At 40.4% G+C, this 23,485-nt stretch overlaps 1 protein-coding gene across 1 annotated transcript in view; it reads right to left on the bottom strand.

Annotated features, from left to right (window-relative positions):
- LOC134326292 (zinc finger protein 850-like) overlaps positions 1–23,485 on the bottom strand; it is a 321,599-nt gene that overhangs the window by 208,901 nt on the left and 89,213 nt on the right. The window lies entirely within an intron of this gene.

Here is a 23,485-nt window from a genome sequence, read left to right as displayed (position 1 = left end):
AACAAAGAACAAAAGCCAATAAACAGAAAACAATTCGGGAACCCCAAACGAAGCCGACGACGTCTTGGCAAACTGAAAAATAAACAGAGAAAGTAAAAAACCCGAAAACGGGAAAAAAACGCGAGTCGCGAACCCTGGTCGCTCACATAACACGGACACAGCTCGCTACGGCAAGGCTTAAAAGAGGATAAGACTCAGGCGCCTATGAGGGGGCGCCGAGCGTTACAAGCTTGGGGAAAAACCACCGAGGCTTAAAGGGAACGTGAAAATAAAGAGCCGGGCTGACCAAGAGCCCGGACGGCACTGTCACCAGCGGGAGACTGGGAAGCGGCCGGTACAAAAACGAAAAGAAACTAACGAAGCCCGGTTTCGAACCCGGGTCGCTCCGGGGAGAGTGCGGCTCGCTTAGGCAGGAGCCAATGGCGCTACAGGAAAGCCGGGGCGTTGCAAGGGCTCAAAGCGCTGCTGCGCGAAGCTGGCGGCGCTAGCATTAGCCGGGAGCTAACCGGCTGAAACAGAGAAGACGCTGGCAAAGGAACAGCAGCGCAGGGGCTGCACGAAATCGCACCAGTCTAAAAACACTAAGTCTAGTTACCTCGGCCTTTCGACCTAACCACCCTACCACCGTACGGTGCCAGGGGAACCACCCTAGACTAACAAAGAAAAAGGCTGGTGCGAGGCAGCCAAAAACCAGGTTACTGAACAAACGGTGCAACGCCGGTAAGCGGGCAACGCCCACTTATATAGTGAGCGCGCAGGTGCCGGTCGTTCGCACTAATCAGCGGGTTTCTCTATTAGAAGCCACGCTGCTCTTTGTTCTGTAAGATCTGCTACGCTGAGGACAGGTGGTAAGTCCATCAGACGCCGCAGACCCCCTAACAGGACCCCCCCCTCTAGGGACAGCACCCGAGGTCCCAAGACCCGCAGACCGGTTCCTACGGAACTCGCGGATCAGTCCGGGGTCCAGGATCTGTCGAGCCGGTACCCACGAACGTTCCTCGGGGCCGTAACCTTCCCAATCCACCAGGTATTGGGTGCTACCCTGCACTCTCCTGCTATCCAGGAGGCGGCGGACCGTAAATGCAGGGGCACCCTGGATGATACGAGGGGCGGGAGGTTGTGGGGGGGGTAAAGCTCCCCCGCTCGCGAACGGGCGCAGTTGGGAGACATGAAAGGTTGGGTGTGCCTTCATCCTGGGAGGCAACTCCAACCTATATGTCACCGGGTTGATCCGTCTGACTACCTTAAACGGGCCAATGTACCTCGGTGCCAACTTGTGTGTGGTACCTTTGACGGGGAGATCCCTCGTCGATAAAAGGACACGTTGGCCTGGCCGGAACGTCAGAGCCGGCTGTCGCCTGCGGTCGGCATTGCGCTTCATGGAGCGCTGAGAGGCCAAAAGGGCCTGTCTTGCCTTCCACCAGGCAGCACGGCAGCGACGGACGTGTTGCTGCACAGATGGCACCGTGACCTCTTGTTCCTGATCAGGAAACAATGGAGGGGGATAGCCGTATTGTGCCTCAAATGGTGACATACCCAATGCGGCATGGTGCAGGGTATTGTGGGCGAATTCAGCCCACAATAATTTATCCGCCCAAGTGGCTGGATTCCCTGCTGTTAGGCACCGAAGCATCTTGCCTAGGTCTTGGATCACCCGCTCCGATTGCCCGTTGGACTCGGGGTGATACCCCAAGGATAAGCTGGCCGTCGCGCCCAGGAGTTGGCAAAAGGCTCGCCAACACTGGCTGATGAACTGCGGGCTCCGATCCGAGACAATGTCGGACGGGACCCCATGTGCTCTCACCACATGTTGCAGAACAGCCTGTGCTGTGGCCATGGCAGACGGGAGCTTGGGCAACGGAACGAAGAGGCAAGATTTGGTGAACCGGTCTACGATTACCAGTACCACCGTAAATCCCCTGGATTTTGGCAACCCTGTGACAAAGTCCAGTGCCAGGTGGGACCATGGTCTCAAAGGGACTGGCAATGGATGGAGGAGCCCGCGAGGGCGCTCTCTTGTGCTCTTGTTAGTAGCACAGACTGCGCAGGTTCGGACTAGGTCCTTGACCTGCCCCTCTATCCCCGGCCACCAGAATTTTCGGCGCAGTAGAATCAGGGTCTTAGAGACGCCTGGATGTGATCTCCCGAAACGGCCCGGGGCGGACCTTGAGGCCGAGAAAAGGGTTGGTGGGACCCTCGCTCCCGGACGCGTTGTCGGAGTCGGGTGTCAACTGAGGTTGCTAGGAGATAAGGCTTTGAGAGACGTGGGAAGATCTCGAGTAGCCAGCTCATCTTTAATTCTGTCTCCTAGCCCGCGGTGGAAAATGGCGACTAATGCTCCCTTGTCCCATCTACACTCAGCCGCCAGAGTGCGGAACTCGATGACATATTCAGCAACTGAGCGTCCCCCCTGGGACAGTTCGAGCAGTCGCGGACCCGCCTCCCTTCCCCCGGTGGGGTAAAAGAAGGTATCCTTCAGGGCCTCCCTGAAGGCAGCCTCGGAAGCGCACTCAGGGGCGTTCTGCTCCCAGAGAGCTGTCGCCCATTCTAAGGCCTTACCGGTTAGCAAAGATATTATGAATGCCACCTTAGAGCGCTCGGAGGGGAAGCGGGACGGCTGAAGCTCGAACGTGAGGGAGCACTGTAGGAGGAAGCCTCGACATTTCTTCTCCTCCCCTGAAAAACGCTCGGGGGGCGGAATGGAGGTTTCCACTCCTACAGGGGGAGCTGGAGGAGGTAAAGAAACGGGGGGGGGGCTGGGGAGCACCGGGCTGGCCGCCAGGTTTGACAGCAGCTGGGCGATGTCGGCAACCCGCTGCGTCAGTTCAGTGAGGGCCATCTCGTGCCTCCCCAAAGCGACCCCCTGATGTCGGAGGACATCGGCCATGGGTGGCGTCTCTGCTGGGTCCATGGTGGTCGCACCATACTGTTATGTGTGTGCTGAGAGGGAGGACCCAAGATGCAGAGAATAACTTAAAAGTGATTTTTATTTAAATATTAATAAACAGAAATAAACAAAGAACAAAAGCCAATAAACAGAAAACAATTCGGGAACCCCGAACGAAGCCGACGACGTCTTGGCAAACTGAAAAATAAACAGAGAAAGTAAAAAACCCGAAAACGGGAAAAAACACGAGTTGCGAACCCTGGTCGCTCACTCGCAGAGATAACACGGACACAGCTCGCTACGGCGAGGCTTAAAAGAGGATAAGACTCAGGTGCCTATGAGGGGGCGCCGAGCGTTACGAGCTCGGGGAAAAACCACCGAGGCTTAAAGGGAACGTGAAAATAAAGAGCCGGGCTGACCAAGAGCCCGGACGGCACTGTCACCAGCGGAAGACTGGGAAGCGGCCGGTACAAAAACGAAAAGAAACTAACGAAGCCCGGTTTCGAACCCGGGTCGCTCCGGGGAGAGCACGGCTCGCTTAGGCGGGAGCCAATGGCGCTACAGGAAAGCCGGGGCGTTGCAAGGGCTCAAAGCGCTGCTGCGCTAAGCTGGCGGCGCTAGCATTAGCCGGGAGCTAACCGGCTGAAACAGAGAAGACGCTGGCAAAGGAACAGCAGCGCAGGGGCTGCACGAAATCGCACCAGTCTAAAAACACTAAGTCTAGTTACCTCGGCCTTTCGACCTAACCACCCTACCACCGTACGGTGCCAGGGGAACCACCTTGGACTAACAAAGAAAAAGGCTGGTGCGAGGCAGCCAAAAACCAGGTTACTGAACAAACGGTGCGACGCCGGTAAGCGGGCAACGCCCACTTATATAGTGAGCGCGCAGGTGCCGGTCGTTCGCACTAATCAGCGGGTTTCTCTATTAGAAGCCACGCTGCTCTTTGTTCTGTATGATCTGCGACGCTGAGGACAGGTGGTAAGTCCATCAGACGCCGCAGACCCCCTAACAGCACCAACACCAGCAGATGACATGGCACTCCAAACCATCACTGACTGTGGAAACTGTACACTGGACCTCAAGCAACATGGATTCTGTGCCTCTCCTCTCTTCCTTCAGACTCTGGGACCTTGATTTCCAAAGGTAATGCAAGATTTACTTTCATCAGAGAACATAATTTGGACCACTCAGCAGCAGTCCAGTCCTTAGCCCAGGCGCGACGCTTCTGACACTGTCTCTTGTTCAAGAGTGGCTTGACACAAGGAATGCGACAGCTGAAACCCATGTCTTGAATATTTCTGTGCGTGGTGGTTCTTGAAGCACTGACTCCAGCTGCAGTCCACTCTTTGTGAATCTCCCCCACATTTTTGAATGGGTTTTGTTTCACAGTCCTCTCCAGGGTGCGGTTATCCCTGTTGCTTGTACACTTTTTTTCTACCACATCTTTTCCTTCCCTTCGCCTCTCTATTAATGTGCTTGGACACAGAGCTCTGTGAACAGCCAGCCTCTTTAACAATGACCTTTTGTGTCTTGCCCTCCTTGTGCAAGGTGTCAATGGTCGTCTTTTGGACAACTGTCAAGTCAGCAGTCTTCCCCATGATTGTGTAGCCTACAGAACTAAACTGAGAGACCATTTAAAGGCCTTTGCAGGTGTTTTGAGTTAATTATCTGATTAGAGTGTGGCACCAGGTGTCTTTAATATTGTACCTTGTCACAATATTCTAATTTTCTGAGATACTGAATTTGGGGTTTTCATTAGTTGTCAGTTATAATCATCAACATTAAAAGAAATAAACATTTGAAATATATCAGTCTTTGTGTAACGAATGAATATAATATACAAGTTTCACTTTTTGAATGGAATTACTGAAATAAATCAACTTTTTCATGATATTCTAATTTTATGACCAGCACCTGTATAATTTAGATAGTTCACACATATAAGAACCCACAAAACCTCTTAGATGTGTATTATGAAAGTCCTTTCAGCTGCTTGAATGTGGTCAGTGTAGAATTATGTACAAAGATCTAAAGAGTGTAGATGTAATGGCCAGTTAGCTCAGTTGGTTAGAGCGTGGTGCTAATAACGCCAAGGTCGCGGGCCCGATCCCCGTACGGGCCACACTCGCTTTTAACTAACTCACACACCGACTTAAACTAACTAACAAACAAGTGAGCCTTCTCTAACTAGCAGGTCCTATTGACCTGGGCTTCAAACGTCTCTGACAAGTGTGAGATCTGTGTACTTTGGTTAGTGGAAGTAGTTTTATAGCTTTATAAAAACATTGTACTTACTTACTATTTCCATTCTTGCAGGAGTGTGGGTTTACCTTCCACTTCAATAGCGAGGCGTTTCCAGCCCTGCTGGAGTTTTTAAACACCTCACCATCACTGCTGGACTGAGAATTGTCCACCAACCAGAAATATCCAGCCAAAGGTGCCCCATGGGCCTGTGACCACTGATGAAGGTCTAGAAGATGATTAACTCAAACAGCAGCAATAGATAAACGATCGTCTCTGACTTTATATTTACAAGGTGGACCAACTAGGTAGGAGTGTCTATTAGAGTGGACAGTGAGTGGACACGAGATTTAAAAACTCCAGCAGCACTGCTGTGTCTGATCCACTTATACCAGCACAACACACACTAACACACCACCACCATGTCAGTGTCACTGCAGTGCTGAGAATCATCCACCACCTAAATAATACCTGCTCTGTGGTGGTCCTGATCATTGAAGAACAGGGTGAAAGGGGGCTAACAAAGCATGTAGAGAAACAGATGGACTACAGTCAGTAATTGTAGAACCACAAAGTGCTTCTATATGGTAAGTGGAGCTGATAAAATGGACAGAATGTTATGGCTGATCGGTGTATAAGATGAGTGTGAATAAAAGTCACCAAATGCTGAAGCATCCATGATTATGATGAATTAAAAACACAGTATTCATTTGGAGATAATGAAATATTAAATGGAATGTATACTTTAATTATGTATTTCCTTAATTTCACAACGTACCAGGTGTCTGACCCTGAATTGTTGGGGAACAATTTACAACAGTGTAAAAGAATAAAGAAAATGAAGTAATTTAAAGTGAGTGAGGTAAAACTGTAATCAGGTAGTATAGAGGAGTCTGTAGTGTTTACCTCAGCTGCTCCAGGACGCGTCTCAATTTGTTCATGCTTTGGGAAAGCCTTTATAAAATGTTGATGTGAGTTATTTCTACTGCTAAATTATTTTAATTAAATTAAGGTTCAGTTAATGTGGTGACGTTTTTAACCAGCAATACAAAGTTATATTTAACGTAACTATTCAGTGCAATGTTTATTCTTAGTAGTGCACTAAGTAGGGAGTAGGCGTCATTTGAGACGAGGCCGATAGTCTCTATTCAAACTGGAAAAAGCCCTGAACTCACTTTTTTAAAAATATTTTAGACATGCTGTTTCTCACATGTATTCCTCACACGCTTTTTTTATCCCCTCATCTGTGTTTTTTAAAGCTTTCTCCAATTTGCACGTGATACTAAACTAATGTTTTTATTTCTCCCGGTGGTTGTGATTAGCAATTATTTTAAGATGAACTATAGGGCACTAGGAGGTACCGCATGTGGACGCTAGATGTCGCTGTTGTACCACTTTGTAAAATACTCCAGCAGGACATACTGAAGCTCTCTGATGAAGTAAAAGCTCTGAACCTTTTCTGTATGTTGGTCCCGCTGTTCCTCACTCCGACCACCACACAAGTTGTGCAGTTTTATGTATTTCATCATTCGCTCCATCATCTCCTCCTTTGCGTTTTTTAAAGCTTTCTGCATTTTGCACTAATTACTAAACTTGTGTTTTTACTTTCCCGGTTGTTTTAGTGCGCATTTAAACCCTGTTTTACGGTACGATTATTTGTGATATACACTGCTTTTCCTTTTATTTGTAATATGTTTGTTATACTCTATAAGCACCTTCAGCATACTCACTAATTATCCAGTCCTCATTCACATGTAAACACACGCTCAGCAGGGAGACACCGTGTTTCACCTGTCACACTACGGTGCCAATACTTTTTACTGAAGATGTTTTTATATTCATGCACACTGCCAAATTTTTTTTAAAAGGTTCGGTAAGCACCAGCACAAAGTCAACTTTCCGATTACTATTCCAGTACCTTCACAACTTTAATCTTTTAAACTGCTCAAAGACTTTTTTCCTGTCTTTCTCTCTCTGTCCACACACAGTTACAGGTAGATGTACTGAACTGTACTTCTGATGTTCACTGAGATGAAAACCTAAATTAACATCTTTGAGACTTTTGTGTATGTTTGTAGCTGATAAAGTAAAAAAATATACGTTATTGAAACTATAAAAAAGACATTTAAACTGCACTTCCTTCCTTCCTACACACAGGCATTTACATCTAGTGCTTTTATTTCTAAAATAAACATGGAAACATGGTGACACAGCAGTAAATTACAGTAGCCCTGCTGAGATCGAGGGTTTGAATCCTCATAGGTCCCCTGGGGAAGAAGGGGGCTTTGGATGGATTGGGATCCTGCATGGGGTGGACCCATCATGACCTTGACCAGGTAAAGCTGTGGTAAAACATGAAAGTGAATGAATTTGCTTGGGGGTGGAGCATTTTAGGTAGATAGGAGTTACCAGCTAATAACACCACCTGAAGCTTTCGGCTAAATTTCCCTAACAAATATTGACATACGCAGCTAAACTCCAGTAAAAGAGTGAAATCTGAATTTTAACATCGGCAAATAGGCTGTATTCTCTACCTCAGTAGTGCATTTTTATCTGATTTAAAAAGCAACTATTTATATAAATTAGGGATGCATCGATACCATTTTTCCCAACCGAGTACGAGTACAAGTACATGTATTTTTGTACTCGCCGATACCGATACCTATTTAGAATGATGCAATCGGGAGCATTATGGAATAGTGTAGTTTTTAGTGTAAAATAGTGCAGTGGAATAGTTGCTTGGGTTGCCATCACTAATTGTAAAAAAAAAAAAAACACCGCACAGACATCATTGAGAAAGCTTCTGACAAGCTAATGTTAACGTTCATTAATAAACGCACGTAATTAACGTTGTGCACATCATACATGCGATGCGATTCTGCTGATTGAAATATTTACTTTAAAAAGATAATACAGTCCGATCCCATCTGAGCCGATTCTATCAGCACGTACATTCGACTCTGAGTCGGCTCCCGCTCTGTGGTAATAACCACTATAATTAAGCCTGAGCTTTATAAGGTAAGCGAGTCACACAAAATGTTCTGTAGTATTTGGTGTTTATTTACAACCGCATCATTCATTATAACAGTAAACACTGAGAATTGACTGAGAAAATAAACTTACGCTGTGCTTACAATGAGTCGACTCCTGAATCACTTGTATCGACACTGTGAACAGAGTATTGAACACAAACACGTCCTATAACAGCGGTCGCTGCTTTTGTAACCGGTTATCTTCGCTGTGAGCTCTATTTTAAAGGGGTTTTTTTTGTCAAACGGAACTAAATAACATTAAACGTGCGTGTGAGCGTGGTCAGTGACAATAATTCAATCTGTCTCCCGTGGGTGAAAAATGAATTGCTTTAGTTTTAGAAGGGAAAAAATCTGTAATTTCACGCCCCCCGGTCAGGCACTCGCGCCCCCCCAGACAAGCACTGCCACCCCACAGGTTGAAAAGCCCTGCGTTAACGCAGCAACGTGCACTAGGCACAAGGTATCGGATGTTTAGTATCGGAGCCTCGTTTGCGAGTACGAGTACGAGTTAATGAGCGCGGTATCGGGCTAATACCCGATACCAGTATCCAGGGCTGGACTGGGAACAAAATTCAGCCCTGGACTTTTTTCTTGACCAGCCCACTACAAGCACATCGCGCCACACATATCACCCCCTAATCAAATGTTAGATGATTGATATTAATAGTTTTCATCTATCTTACCACTAAAGTTAATAACTCACTATAATAAAAATTAAAATAATAAAAAAATAACTACAAACAAATATATATATTTCCAACACTTTCCTTTGGGATTAATAGTTCTATCCATCTATTTTATTCACACGTGATTCACGTTTGTTCCAAATTAGTGCATTGCTCCGATGAGCAAAGAAATAAATACTTTATATGTTGACAAGGGAAATTAACCATGTGCGCTATGAACATAATCACTCTAAAAAATTTCCTGAACAGCTGCATTTTCCTTTCTGTATTATAGAGGACAAGATAGTGTTTACTTTTTCTGAAGAGCAGAGACTAATGGTACCGTCTCAAATTATATCCACCGCCCTATGTAGTGCACTATCTTGGACATGATATCATAGAACTTTTACAAAAATCGTCCTTAAAACGGCTGGTTTAAAGCCCCTGATATCCAACAGTAGCTTAGATAACTACTTATTAATCATTCAGCGACTGTTAAAAGAAATGTTTTGTACTGTTAGGCAGTACCCTAAGTAGGGCATAGGCGACATTTGAGATGGGCCCACAGTCTCTTCTTAAACGGCGTTACTAATGAAGCAGAGTCACTGAACACTAACTTTTCCTTTTCTGCTCTCTGGATATGCTGTAGTTCCTCACTGCCAAACAGGTTGTCCAGTTTCCTGCACTTTTCTGCACCTCCTTTACGCTTTTTCGATCCTTTCTCCATCTCGCACTCATTCATAGTTTTTGTTCTGGTGCTTGTGATTACGGTTTATCCTGGGGGAGGGACATTTCTGTGATTGGCCAATGGACATGCAGCGAGGATACTGTGGTGGGCCAATGCACACTTCAGGATTATTATTCAGGAATATTTAAAACAGAATTTATTTTTCACTCTCTCAGCGGCCCACCGGGAAAACTCCCGACCCTCCCGATGGCCAGTCCATCCCTGCCAGTATCGGTACTCATGCATCTCTAATATAAACACACATTGATCTAATTTCTTAATCTTAGAAGTTCACTAAATACACTTTTACTTTACTTTTTACTTCAGTTCTCCAGTTACTTTCAAAAACCTGTACAGCAATAATCCATTTTAATAGATCAGTCATCAGGATCAGTTTCTAACACTAAATATCAGTGTTCATTTAGTAAACGAAAAAAGTAGATCCAATCATCAGTCTTTCTGTTGCTTTAAAATTATTAATATAGAATAGAATTACTCCTACCGCTCATTGTGCTGCTATTCTTCATAATCCCAGTCCTCACAAAACTAAACTAACAATAAACAGAAAAAACATCGTCCACAAAACACATCCAGAGAAACATAGTGCAGAATGAGGCAGATCAAGCTGAAGAGGGACATGCAAATACTGAAAATGCAAACTACTCGACACACAACCTTCTATCAGCTCATTGTTTGAAACGCAGAAACCAAAACTGAAAGCTTTTTTTTCTGTACAGTGCTTTACATCAATATTCATCCCTTACACTTTCCACATTTTGTATTGGTACAACCTAAACTGAAATAAACTGCAGAACTCAGCTGCTAGAATTCCTACAATCCCACAATTAAACATCTACACTGACTTCCTGTTCCTGTCTGAATTAAATATAAAACACTTCTTCTGTTTTAGGTTCTACATGTCTTGGCCGCACAGACATTTCCAGTCTTCTCCAACCCTATTTACCCACTCGCACTATTCGATTCTATGACAGATATTTGCTCTCTGTTCCTTATTCAAGGCTACATACTTTTGGAGATAGTTTTTTGGAGATACTTATAGCGTGGTTGCCCTAAAATAATGTAATACACCTTCTTTCTGTATGCCTGCGTGTACCTTATCCCCCCCTTCAAAACAAACAACCCATCATTTCAGATTTGAAAAATAAAGTAAAATCTGATACAATAACAATTTAAACATTTTTGAAAAACAGTTATTTTTCTTTGACTGAGTAATTAAACAGAAACACTAATAAGCAATTCAAATTCAATTGAATTGGTGGTGTACAAAATTCTGTAATGTCATTTAACCTTGTTATTGCCTTCAAATTACTCTTTATGTGATTATGATTAAAGTAAACATTTAATTAAAACCAATAAAAGGTACTTAGAGAGTCAATGGGCTAGTGAATGTGCCAGTGCCAGTAGGACTATGATCCAAATAGGGCTGCACATAACGAATTTTATTCCCAATTAATCGATTCATCTAATAACTACAGTGCTGTGAAAAAGTATTTGCCCCTTACAGATTTCTTTTGTTTTTGCACATTTGTCACACTTAAATGTTTCAGATTATCAAACAAATTTGAATATCAGACAAAGATAACCTGAGTAAATACAAAAACAGTTTAAATGATGATTTCATTCATTAAGGGAAAAAAGCTATCCCAAACAACCTGGCCCTATGTGAAAAAGTAATTGCCCCCCATGAATTAACTGTGATTAACGACAATTTTAGGAAAGCTGGATTTAATTTCACTAGCCACACCCAGGTCTGATTACTGCCAGATCTGTAGAATCAAGAAATCACTTAAATAGCACCTGTCTGACAACATGAAGTAGGCTAAAAGATCTTAAAAAGCAACACATTATGCCCCAAGTCAGAAATTCAAGAACAGATGAGCAACAAAGTCATTGACATCTATCAGTCTGGAAAAGGTTACAAAGTCATTTCTAAGGCTTTGGGACTCCAGCAAACCACAATGAGACCTATTATCCATGAAGGGAAAAAACATGGAACAGTGATGAACCTTCACAGGAGTGGCCGGCCTACCAAAATTACTCCAAAAGCGCATCGACAACTCATTCAGGAGGTCACAAAAGAACCCAGAACAACATCTAAAGCACTGCAGGCCTCACTTGCCTCAGTTAAGGTCAGTGTTCATGATTCAACAATAAGAAAGACCTGGGCAAAAATGGTATCCATGGGAGAGCTCGAAAGTGAAAACTACTGCTGACTAAAAAGAACACAAAGGCTGATCTCACATTTGCCAAAAAAAAAAAACCTAACACAGCATTTCAGAAAAAGAACATCATACAACAGTCAAACATGGTGGTGGTAGTGTGATGGTCTGGGGCTGCTTTGCTGCTTCAGGACCTGGACGACATGTTGTAACTGATGGAACCATGAATTCTGCTCTCTACCAGAAAATCCTGAAGGAGAATGTCCGCCCATCAGTTCGTGACCTTAAGCTCAAGCGTACATGGGTTCTGCACCAGGACGATGATCCGAAGCACACCAGCAAGTCAACCTCTGAATGGCTGAAAAATAACAAAATGAAGGTTTTGGAGTGGCCTAGTCAAAGTCCAGACTTAAATCCAATTGAGATGCTATGGCATGACTTTAAACAGGCCGTTCATGCTCGAAAACCCTCCAATGTGGCTGAATTAAAACAATTCTGCAAAGAAGAGTTGGCCACAGAGATGTGAAAGACTCATTGCCAGTTATCGCAAACGCTTGATTGCAGTTGTTGCTGCCAAGGGTGGCACAAGCAGTTAGGTTTAGGGGGCAATTACTTTTTCACACAGGATCAGGTTGAATTTGATAGCTTTTTTCCCTTAATAAATGAAAACATTATTGAAATTCACTCAGGTTATCTTTGTCTGATGTTGAAATTTGTTTGATAATCTGAAAAGTGTAAGTATGTAAGGGGGCAAATACTTTTTCACAGCACTGTATGTGATGGTTGAAAATGTAAATCAATTTCTGGTAAAACTCAAACTCTCTCTCACCTTTAGTTCAGCAGAAGTGAAACTGATCTGATCCTGTTCTGTTCGAGTGCGGATCTGTTCCGTGTCTGTGTTTGTAGTTTTGTTGATAATTGAAGTTGATGAACGCAGGTGAGTTTATACATTTCCACACTTCTGTACATTACTGTGTATTGTTACTTTATGTAGTTCAAATTGTCGATTTCACTTGTTTAGAACATGACGTTTACAAACTGGAGGAATAAACATATTGATAAATATATTGCTAGAATCAGGTCTAAAAAGACAGAAAGTGGAAGTATATTTTTACTCTAAAATAAATATATTTAAAGTTTTTTTATAATATATATTTTAATGTACTCCAAGTGCACTTGGAATACTGATTGTGCAGTTGTGAAGTGTGCTTTAATTTCACTTTAAGTGTATGTAAAACATGGAGTTAAATACACATGCAGTAGTATAATTAAGGTAAATTAACTACTTAAAAGTGTTTCAATTTAGTATAGTTTAGTGCATTTAATCCAATTAAAGTCGAGCTTTTGTATTATTTTTGTACAATTACAGTATAATTAGCACATTTTAAGTGTATTGATCATTAGGGTGACAATAATACACTTTAGTGCACTCTAGCCTACTGAAGATTAGTATGCTTAAGTATACTTCTTTTTACTATGGAAGTAACTTTATGAAAAAAATACACTTAAGTAAACCTGTATAATGTTTTAAAAGTGTGCTTTAAGTGAGTTACTACAGCAGTTGTTTAACGTACTTTGCAAAAATATATTAAACATGTATTTGAAGACAAGTATATAACTATATTCAATTAAATGAAACTTGATTGTAACTAAACGTATACTTCAGGTTAATGTATTTATTAAAATTATACTTTTTGATACTTTTATACTTAGATGAATCTTAGTAAGTATTTTTTTCACTAGGGACAATATCAGCTGCAGCAGAAAGAACTGAGAAACAGGTAAAAATATTATACAGCTCTCTTTAACAAGTAACAACTCATTAGTTCTGTTTATATTTTATACATATCTTTATATTTTATACATATATTTTATGTTATACAGCTCTCTTCAACAAGTAACAGATCATTTATAGTTATGCTGTGTATAAATGACAAACATTTAACTGGAGCAGAATTAGATTATTAAAATGCTTTTCTATTCTCTAATTGTACAATTTATTAGGTACGTTTACCTTTTATATTTATATTATTGTTGCACCAGTCCAAGTAATAAATTACAGCAGTTTGTAACCTTGTAACTTGACGTCCCCTAAACTCAAAATCTTTGAATTCTGACACCTTTTGTTGAGAAATTTGTTCTCTCGATTATTGTTAGCTTTCATTCAAACATGTTGGGGAGAGCCAGAAACGCAACAGAAACCACATCACAAGCAAAGCATACTCTCCTGTCTTCCCAGAGGTCTCCTTTTTATAGACGTTTTCCCCTGGTGGTAGCTTTGTGCATCTTCGTGCATCTTCCACAAATCTGTAACATAGAGAAAACCCCCCCTACATAAAACACATTATGACCCATAAAGTCGTAACACTCGAGGTTCTGAGATATTGTAAGAATCAGATTCAGCTTTTTCGAGAGTCTGTTTTAGTACAATAAGTCATGTTAAGTTTTGTGCACCGGCACCCCAATCCATAGGAAATAATGACACAGCAGCACAAAAGCGTGTTTGTCACTTCTCATGTGAATGCGCCAGTACTGAACAGAATACGGTATTCCACGATCAAGCATCTCCATGATTAAAAGCTATAAGAAAACAATAAAGAAGAAAAGGTAAAATGCAGCTTTTATTGTATTTTTTATTGACTTTTAACTGTTTTTAATTGTATTTCACTGTTTCTATATTATATTTGTGGTATTTTTAGTGTATAAGTGACAAAAACAACCCCATTAATTTACATTACACTAAAATACAGTATATGCAGTTCCACGGGATCATGGGACACATTAACGAGTTTCCTAAACATGAGAAAAAATACCTTAAAACTCAACATTTATCCATTTAACATGTTTCTGGAACAGTGTTTACAGTGTAAATTTGCTCTTGTACCAACTGTTTTCAAATCCCTTGTAGTCACGAGTTTTACAATGAGTGAATATTTACATAAATTAATAAAGTTAATGTTAACCTGATAAATATTTAGTTATTTTTGTTGAATTCAGGTCATAGAGAATTTTACAAATCACTGCTCTGCTTTTCTCTTACATTTTACTTACTGTCCCAACTTTTCTGGATGTTTGATTCGTATTAGAGATCATGAAATACTGGTAATGTTATTTGGTGAAACATCACTGTGCTCTCTCTGTGAACATTATCTGTCTGGATGTAGAATTTTCAGTCTCTCTCGGCTCCTGCTGGATCTGCAGAATCAGCCGCCATCACAATCAGTCCTGAAAAGTGTGAGAAGATACCAGATGGAGGTGAGTTCAAGCCCTCAGTGTTCAATTGTCTCCAAAATGCTTCGGTACTCAAACATCAAACAAAACAATCAAATCCACCAACATGAACATTTTACATCTAACAACATCATTCATTTACTCATTAACCCAGTACTGGTCATTGTCACAGTGAGTCCAGGGTTGAATGAAATACACTCACACTTAATCCATTACTCAGAATTAAGGTATTTTTACACAAACACTGGGAGAACATGTCAAATGTTTATTTACTTTTAATTTTAACTGTTAATTGTACTGTTACTTTTTCTTCAATGAAGAATGTCCATATACCTCCTGAACCTGAAATCAGAGAAGATTTTCTACAATGTAAGTTTCTGACAAGCACACAAACATACACAGGGAAGTGAAAAAGTATTCCCCCCCCAGTACACACGTCTGTGTGTGTGTGTGTAGTGTCTATGTGTATTTGTGTAGTGTTTGTGTAATGTATGTGTTCTTGTGTGTTTGTGTAGTGTCTTTGTTTGTCTCTGCAAGGTCTGTGTGTATGTGCAGTGTTTGTGTTTTTGTGTGTGTTTGTCTTTTGTCACACTCTTACACACACACACACACACTATACACACACACTCACACTGTACACACACACACACATTTGATCGTGCATTTGCAGTTTATGCTCCGAGGCTATGGAACACTCTACCTCCTAATATTCGACAAGCACCTTCGGCCGCTGTTTTTAAATCACTCCTAAAAACATTCATTTATAAGCTGGCATTTGAACAGTGAGGAGCCGTGGTAATTATAATTGTTTAGTCTATTTTTATCTGTTTTTTATTTTCTCTCTTACTCTGTATTTTTATTTGGTTCTTACTTTTTTAACATAATGTTGTGTTATGTATGCTTGTTCGATGTACAGCACTTTGGTCAACGTAAGTTGTTTTAAGAGTGCTTTATAAATCAAATTTACTTACTTACACTATACACACACACACACACACTGTACACACACACACTGTACATACACACTGTACACACACACACTCTGTACACACACACTGTACACACTCTCTCTCTCTCTCTCTCTCTTGTATGTTAATTGGTTTATTTTGTGTTTCCTCTCCAGATTTTTGTCGGTTCACACTGGATCCAAACACAGTTAATAAAAAGCTCTGTCTGTCTGAGGAGAACAAAGTGGTGACCTGCAGTAGAACATCACAGTCGTATCCTGATCATCCAGAGAGATTTGATCATTGGCCTCAGGTTGTGTGTAGAGAGAGTGTGAGTGGACGCTGTTACTGGGAGGCTGAGTTGAGTGGGGATGATGAGGTTGATATAGCAGTGTCATATAAAAGCATCAGCAGGAAGGGATTCGGTGATGAGTGTTGGTTTGGATGTAATGATCAGTCCTGGAGTTTGTTCTGTTCTCCATCCAGATTTTCATTCTTGCACAATAAGAAAGAGATTAAAATTCCCATAATGCCGAGTTCCTCTAGAATAGGAGTGTATGTGGATTATGAAGCAGGAACTCTGTCCTTCTACAGCGTCTCTGATACAATGAAGCTCCTCCACAGAGTTCAGACCACGTTCACTCAGCTCCTCTACCCGGGGTTTTATCTTCGTTCAGGATCAAAAGTGAAACTGTCAGATTTAACAAATTAAATGTAAAATTTACATGAAAGTGTAACATTAAACTGTTTTAGAATCCGTGAGGCAGTGATACATTTATGAAGACTTCTATTTTGTCTATTATAAGCAAAATCTTATTATAAAAATAATCATTTTCCTTTTGAACCACAGGTTGGTCATTTCAGCAGTAGCGAGCGCTTATGAGCAGTAATAACTGAGAGATGTTTGGTGTTTCTAGGCTGTTTAGTACATTAAGCCACATGAGGTGTTTTAGACTCTCCTGGAGAAGCTGATTCTCACCTGATTTCTCCTGAGCTGTAAAACACAAGTTTAAAAGTGAAACCAACACATGGTGAGGAATAATACAGCAGAACTTAGATACGTGTGGATGGTTTCAGAGGGGATTTGATTCTTTCACAAAAATAGTTATTTGTATTGTGGTACGTTTGTTCAGCCATCAGTTTATCTCTGCTCATTCAGCCTACAGCAGTTTAGACCCGCCCACTTATCCACCATTTTGCCTCCACGATGAGCCTGTATAGAGAGAGATTTGATTTTTAAAATTACATTTTATTACAACGTAATGTTTATTTTCTCCAGAAGATATTTTTTACTTTATACCATACAAATGTGGTATGTTTGAGAACAACCCAGGCTTTCATCCAATGACTGTTTCTTGATTCTTTTAGCAAGACCACCGCTACAGGCTCTGTATTATTACATTATAAATTGAGTTATAATATTTGAGTAACAATTCTATTGTTTTCATTTTGTTAGTACTTTTATTTCAGGTTCATCATTTTCTTCCTCTGTTTTATTCTCCTTAATTTCCTTTATCCATTTAAAAGGTTTTGTTGTTTTATTGTTTGATATTGTTTTTTAATTTCCATTTTATTTTATTTTTTTACTTTTTTTTTTCCATTAAGTCAGTGCATGCCTGTGTGGGTAAAAATCTGTGTGTAAATTCATATAAAATGTCTTTTAGCTGTTGATTTTTGCTCCTTTATATTTTAATCTTATGGCTGGGTTCAGAAATAGGGGTTGGTTCAGGATCTGGTTCCTTTCTTTTGAAGTAAAAACAGTAAAATCCATCAAATCTTTAATGATCTTTTTTACCCACCGCCATCAGACTCTACAACGAGCCAGATCTAATGTTGTTGGACTGATTAGGGCTGTTTTTCCTTTAATGTAAACCACTTTTTTTTTACTGAAGTCACTTTATTTTCTAGACCCCAAATTTGCTTTTACATTTTGTTATTGTCATTATTATTATTGTTATTAATAATCTAGTGATAGTAATGGTAATAATGTTTATAATAGTGGTGATAATGGTAGTGGTAATTATAATGGTAATAATAAATGTGTATATTGATACTTTATTGATACAGTATACTGTTTTTACTTCATATTTGTATATAGCGGTGACCCTGTATATTCCTCCCTTACTGTTTTTGTTCTATATTCTATGTTTGTGCAACATGTGTAGAGTTCTGTGTAGAGTTCTGTGTTTTACTGCTGTAACAAAACAATTTCCATCGGGATTAATAAAGTTTTATCTATCTATCTATATTGTATTATTTTTATTTAACAATTTAGTATTTTTTGTATTTAAAAAAAATATTCAGGAATTAAGAACTAAAGCTTTGTAACCCTAATTAATCAACTGTCCAATCAGTTTTACCTTTTATTCTTGAACAGAAATAATTTTGCATAGTAAAAAATAAAAAAGTACAGAAATAACAGCTGAAGTACAATTTCAGGTGCTGAAACTTCAATGTACAACTGAATACAACTGAACAGTAGCAAATATTTAAGAATGCAGTATGTAGTGTGGGTCTGCATCATTATACACACCTCAGAAAACAGTCTAAAATGACAAAGTTAAAGGTTCTTCTGTATAAAGTGTTTTGTGTGGTTTTGTAGGCAGCAGTGAGTGACTTTTCTGGTACATGGTTAAGAAAAGGTTGAATCCAGATGATTTGGGAATACCATGTGCTGGAAGCTTTTATCCACACACACCCACCTTCACTCCAAACCTCCTGTTGTATAAGCTGGACGGGTAAGAGCCCAGCTAACACAGAACGTTCCCGTAATGTTAGATTTTGGTTCCCCTATGGTTATTTTTAGGGAACCATCCCATAACGTTATGGTAACGTTCCTTAAGGTTTTCTTTCTTATGTGTTTAAAGTAACGTTCCAGTAACGTTCCCGGAAGGTTTTTAAATTAACCCAGCTAGCACAATCATCTGGCCCAGTTCCCACTTTTCTATCGGCACAGTCGGCCGAGTGTCAGAATCGACCAGAATCAATGTAGCCAGATCCGGCCCAAATGTGACCACAGCTGGGTTTGGCTGGTGCTCGTAGAAACGCGTGCGCGCCGATGCTGGTTGTCCGGCTGTGGCCCAGCGTCCAGTCTCTGATTCAGCGCCGGCAGAACGAGCGTCACCATGGCAACAGTGCGACGCGAGCCGTTGAAAAAGAGAAATCGTTCGTTCGTGTGAGGTAAATAAACGTTTAATCTTAACAACTTTTTACTTAGTAAAATGTAAGCAGAATGTCTATTAATGAGTTTTGGATTAAGATAGAGAGCAATTTGGAAATGGAAACTGTTAGGTAATGTTATCTAGTGAGTTTCAGGTTAACTGGTAGTCTGGACTGAAACACTTCAGGTAACGTTAGCTAAAAGGCTAACAGTTTCTAGCATTAGACAACAGCTGCTAAATAATTAAAGTTCATTGAATACTGTGGATAACGTTAACTTAAAAGCTACAATAAGCAACAAGAACAACAACAACAATAATAGTAAAACAATAATAAGCAACAGATGACCTACCATCTCTGACTACATCCACAAGGTAACCTAACAAAGCAGGTGTGTATAATATAAGAGTGGACAGTGAGTGGACACGGTATTTGAAAACTCCAGCAGCGATGCTGTGTCTGATCCACTCATACCAGCACAACACACACTAACACACCACCACCATGTCAGTGTCACTGCAGTGCTGAGAATGATCCACCACCTAAATAATACCTGCTCAGAGGTGGTCCTGGGAGTCCTGACCATTGGAGAATAAGGTAAAAGAGGGCTAACAAAGTATGCAGAGTAACTGATGGACGACAGTGGAACTGTAGAGCTACAAAGTGCTTCTATAGATAGATCACTTTATTAATCCCATAGGGAAAGTCAGTAAATGGTTAGTAAACTATATGGTTAGTGGAGCTGATAGAAAAAGAGTATACATACAAGGAGGTTTAATGTTATGGCTGATCATATATAGTTTTATAACCCAAAGATTGTCCCTTGTATTTTTTGTAGATATTCAAGTGTCAACTACCATCACTGAGCCACATTTGCTTATTCACCTCTCATACATGAGTAAAAACTATGAACACTACTCTGCAGCATCAAACAGCCGGTGTAGATCATCAGCCAAGGTCACAAGATCCAGCAAGAAGGTTCTGGGTTCGATCCCCAGGTGGGGCGGTCTGGGTCATTTCTGTGTTGTTTGCATGTTCTCCCCATGTCCGTGCAGGTTTCATCCGGGTGCTCCGGTTTCCTCCCACAGTCCAAAGACATGCAAGTGAGGTGAATTGGAGACACTAAATTGTTCATGACTGTGTTTGATATAACCTTGTGAACTGATGAATCTTGTGTAATGAGTAACTACCGTTCCTGTCATGAATGTAACCAAAGTGTAAAACATGTCGTTAAAATCCTAATAAACAAACAAACATTACTTCTTTATATTGTTTATATACAGTATATATATATATATATATATATATATATATATATATATATATATATATATATATATATATATATATACAGTGTATCACAAAAGTGAGTACACCCCTCACATTTCTGCAAATATTTTATTATATCTTTTCATGGGACAACACTATAGAAATAAAACTTGGATATAACTTAGAGTAGTCAGTGTACAGCTTATATATCACTGTAGATTTACTGTCTTCTGAAAATAACTCAACACACAGCCATTAATGTCTAAATGGCTGGCAACATAAGTGAGTACACCCCACAGTGAACATGTCCAAATTGTGCCCAAAGTGTCAATATTTTGTGTGACCACCATTATTATCCAGCACTGCCTTAACCCTCCTGGGCATGGAATTCACCAGAGCTGCACAGGTTGCTACTGGAATCCTCTTCCACTCCTCCATGATGACATCACGGAGCTGGTGGATGTTAGACACCTTGAACTCCTCCACCTTCCACTTGAGGATGCGCCACAGGTGCTCAATTGGGTTTAGTCCATCACCTTTACCTTCAGCTTCCTCAGCAAGGCAGTTGTCATCTTGGAGGTTGTGTTTGGGGTCGTTATCCTGTTGTCTCACTCCACGCTCCTGAGAGATAAAATTTGTTTGTTTATTGCCAATTCTTATTCCGCACTGGTTTTCTGTGTACATAGATTTGATAAGATCATATGTTTTACCCCCTACACCACTTTCTAATAGTTTGTAAAACAATCCTTGATGCCAAATTGAGTCAAAAGCCTTTTTAAAGTCAATAAAGCAGGCAAATATTTTTACATGGTTTTGAACTACATATTTTTCAATGAGGGTGTGTAGGGTGTAAATATGATCAGTTGTGCGGTAATTTGGTAAAAATCCAATTTGACTTTTACTCAGGACATTGTGCTCAATAAGGAAGCTTGAAAACCTTGAGTTAATTATACTACAGAATAACTTCCCCAGATTACTGTTCACACAGATGCCCCGGTAATTATTAGGGTCGAATTTATCTCCACTTTTGTAAATTGGTGTTATGAGACCTTGATTCCAGATTTCAGGGAAGGAACCTACACTCAGAACCAGGTTAAAGAGTTTTAAAATGGCCAATCGAAATTTGGAACAGCTGTGTTTAATCATTTCATTCAGGATTCCATCAGGTCCTGATGATTTCTTTGGTTTTAATTTATTTATTTTATTAAGGAGTTCCTGCTCAGTAATGGAGGAGTCTAAAGGGTTTTGATTATCTTTAATAGCCAATTCAAGTTCTATAAGTCTTCTATTGATGTCATTTTGTTCTGAATTTGTGTTGAATTTTATGTTTTTAAATAGTGATTGGAAATGGGTTGTCCATATATCCCCATCCTGAATGGCTAATTCTTCTAATTCTCTTTTATTTAGTTTGTTCCAGTTGTCCCAAAATTGATGTGTGTTGATTGACTCCTCAATTAGTGTCAGTTGTTTGTTTGTGTGTTGTGCTTTTTTGGTTCTGAGTGTACGTTTATATTGTCGAAGCTTTTCACAGTAAAGAAGTCGTATGTTAGTGTTGTTTGGGTCTCTGTGTTTTTGATTTGATAATGTTCTGTCTTTATCAAACCAGCTGTCATCTTTTGTTAATTTGGGTTTTAGTGTAGATCTAAGTTTTAGTTTTGCCTTCTCTGCTGTTCTTCTAAAGATTAGGTTAATTTTTTGGACTGCCTGATTTACTCCTTCTTTACTGTGAGTGTACGCAGTGTCCAGAAAGCTATCTAAGAGTGTTTGAGTTTGGTGGCTGATGATTGCTTTCTGGAACTCTTCTGCGCTGTTCTCGGCCCATCTGTAGGATCTGGGGATGTTGTACAGCTTACTGGGCCGTGTGTGTGTGGTGGGGTTAGTTTCTGTCTTTTTAATGAACACAGTAATTTGGCTGTGATCAGACAGAGGGGTTAGTGGTTTGACAGTGAATGCACTGAGAGAGAAAGGGTCTAAATCTGTTACCATATAATCTACTGTACTGTTCCCAAGAGATGAGCAATACGTGTATCTTCCTAAAGAGTCCCCTCGTATCCTACCATTGACAATGTACAGACCCAGACTTCGACAGAGCTGCAGGAGGTCTTTTCCGTTTTTGTTTATCCCAATGTCATAGTTATTCCTGTAAATGGAAGAGGAATGATTATTAAGGAACATATTATTCTTAATAAAGTGATCTCCGTGTGTTTTTAAAGTGTCTGATTGTGTTCCTGTTCTTGCATTCAGGTCTCCACAGATGAGCACATTTCCCTGGGCCTCTCTCTCTCTCTCTCTCTCTCTCTCTCTCCCTCTCTCTCTCTCTCTCTCTCTCTCTCCTTTAGTTCAGCAGAAATGAAACTGATCTGATCCTGTTCTGTTCGAGTGTGGATCTGTTCCGTGTCTGTGTTTGTAGTTTTGTTGATAATTGAAGTTGATGAACGCAGGTGAGTTTATACATTTCCACACTTCTGTACATTACTGTGTATTGTTACTTTATGTAGTTCAGATTGTTGATTTGATTTAAACACACTTGTTTTGAACAGAACACTCACGAACTAAACCAGGAAGTCTTGGACATTCTCCTGACATTCGAGTTTCTTTCGGCTCGTTCTCGGCTAATAAACATCCAAAAATGAGTGAAACTGCATTAACTGATTCTGCAGTAAACAAGGAACAAACTACAATCAAATCTGTTTAAAACGTTTTTATCTGTACATTTTTATTTTCTGTTATTTTGTAAATGTGAGGTTCATCTGTGTTGAAATGCTAAGGAAGTGCTAAGGGAGCGTCTACAAAGTGCATGAAGCCGAGGTGTAGTTATTACCCAGTGGCATGTACCATTCAATACAACTGTATAAAGTCCTACAGTATGAGTACAGTAACAATATATAGTGTAAACAATTCTAAAATCAATCATTTTAATATAATAAACGATGCAGTAGTTACCTAGTGACATGTACCACCCACTACACTTAAATTACAGAAACAAACCCTACAGTATGGGTACAGTAATAAAGAATTAAAAGTAAAAAAAAAAAAAAAAATTTATTTAGTAGTTAACTAGTCACTTGTACTAGTTACTACAACCACATTATAAAAATCCTACGGCATGGGTACAGGGTATATTAATAATAAAATATAGAAGAT

This window comes from Trichomycterus rosablanca, chromosome 14 (assembly GCF_030014385.1).
Source record: "Trichomycterus rosablanca isolate fTriRos1 chromosome 14, fTriRos1.hap1, whole genome shotgun sequence".
Classification (NCBI taxonomy): Eukaryota; Metazoa; Chordata; class Actinopteri; order Siluriformes; family Trichomycteridae; genus Trichomycterus; species Trichomycterus rosablanca.
The sequence above is the reverse complement of the archived record's forward strand: the minus strand, read 5'-3'. Positions and strand labels throughout refer to the sequence as shown.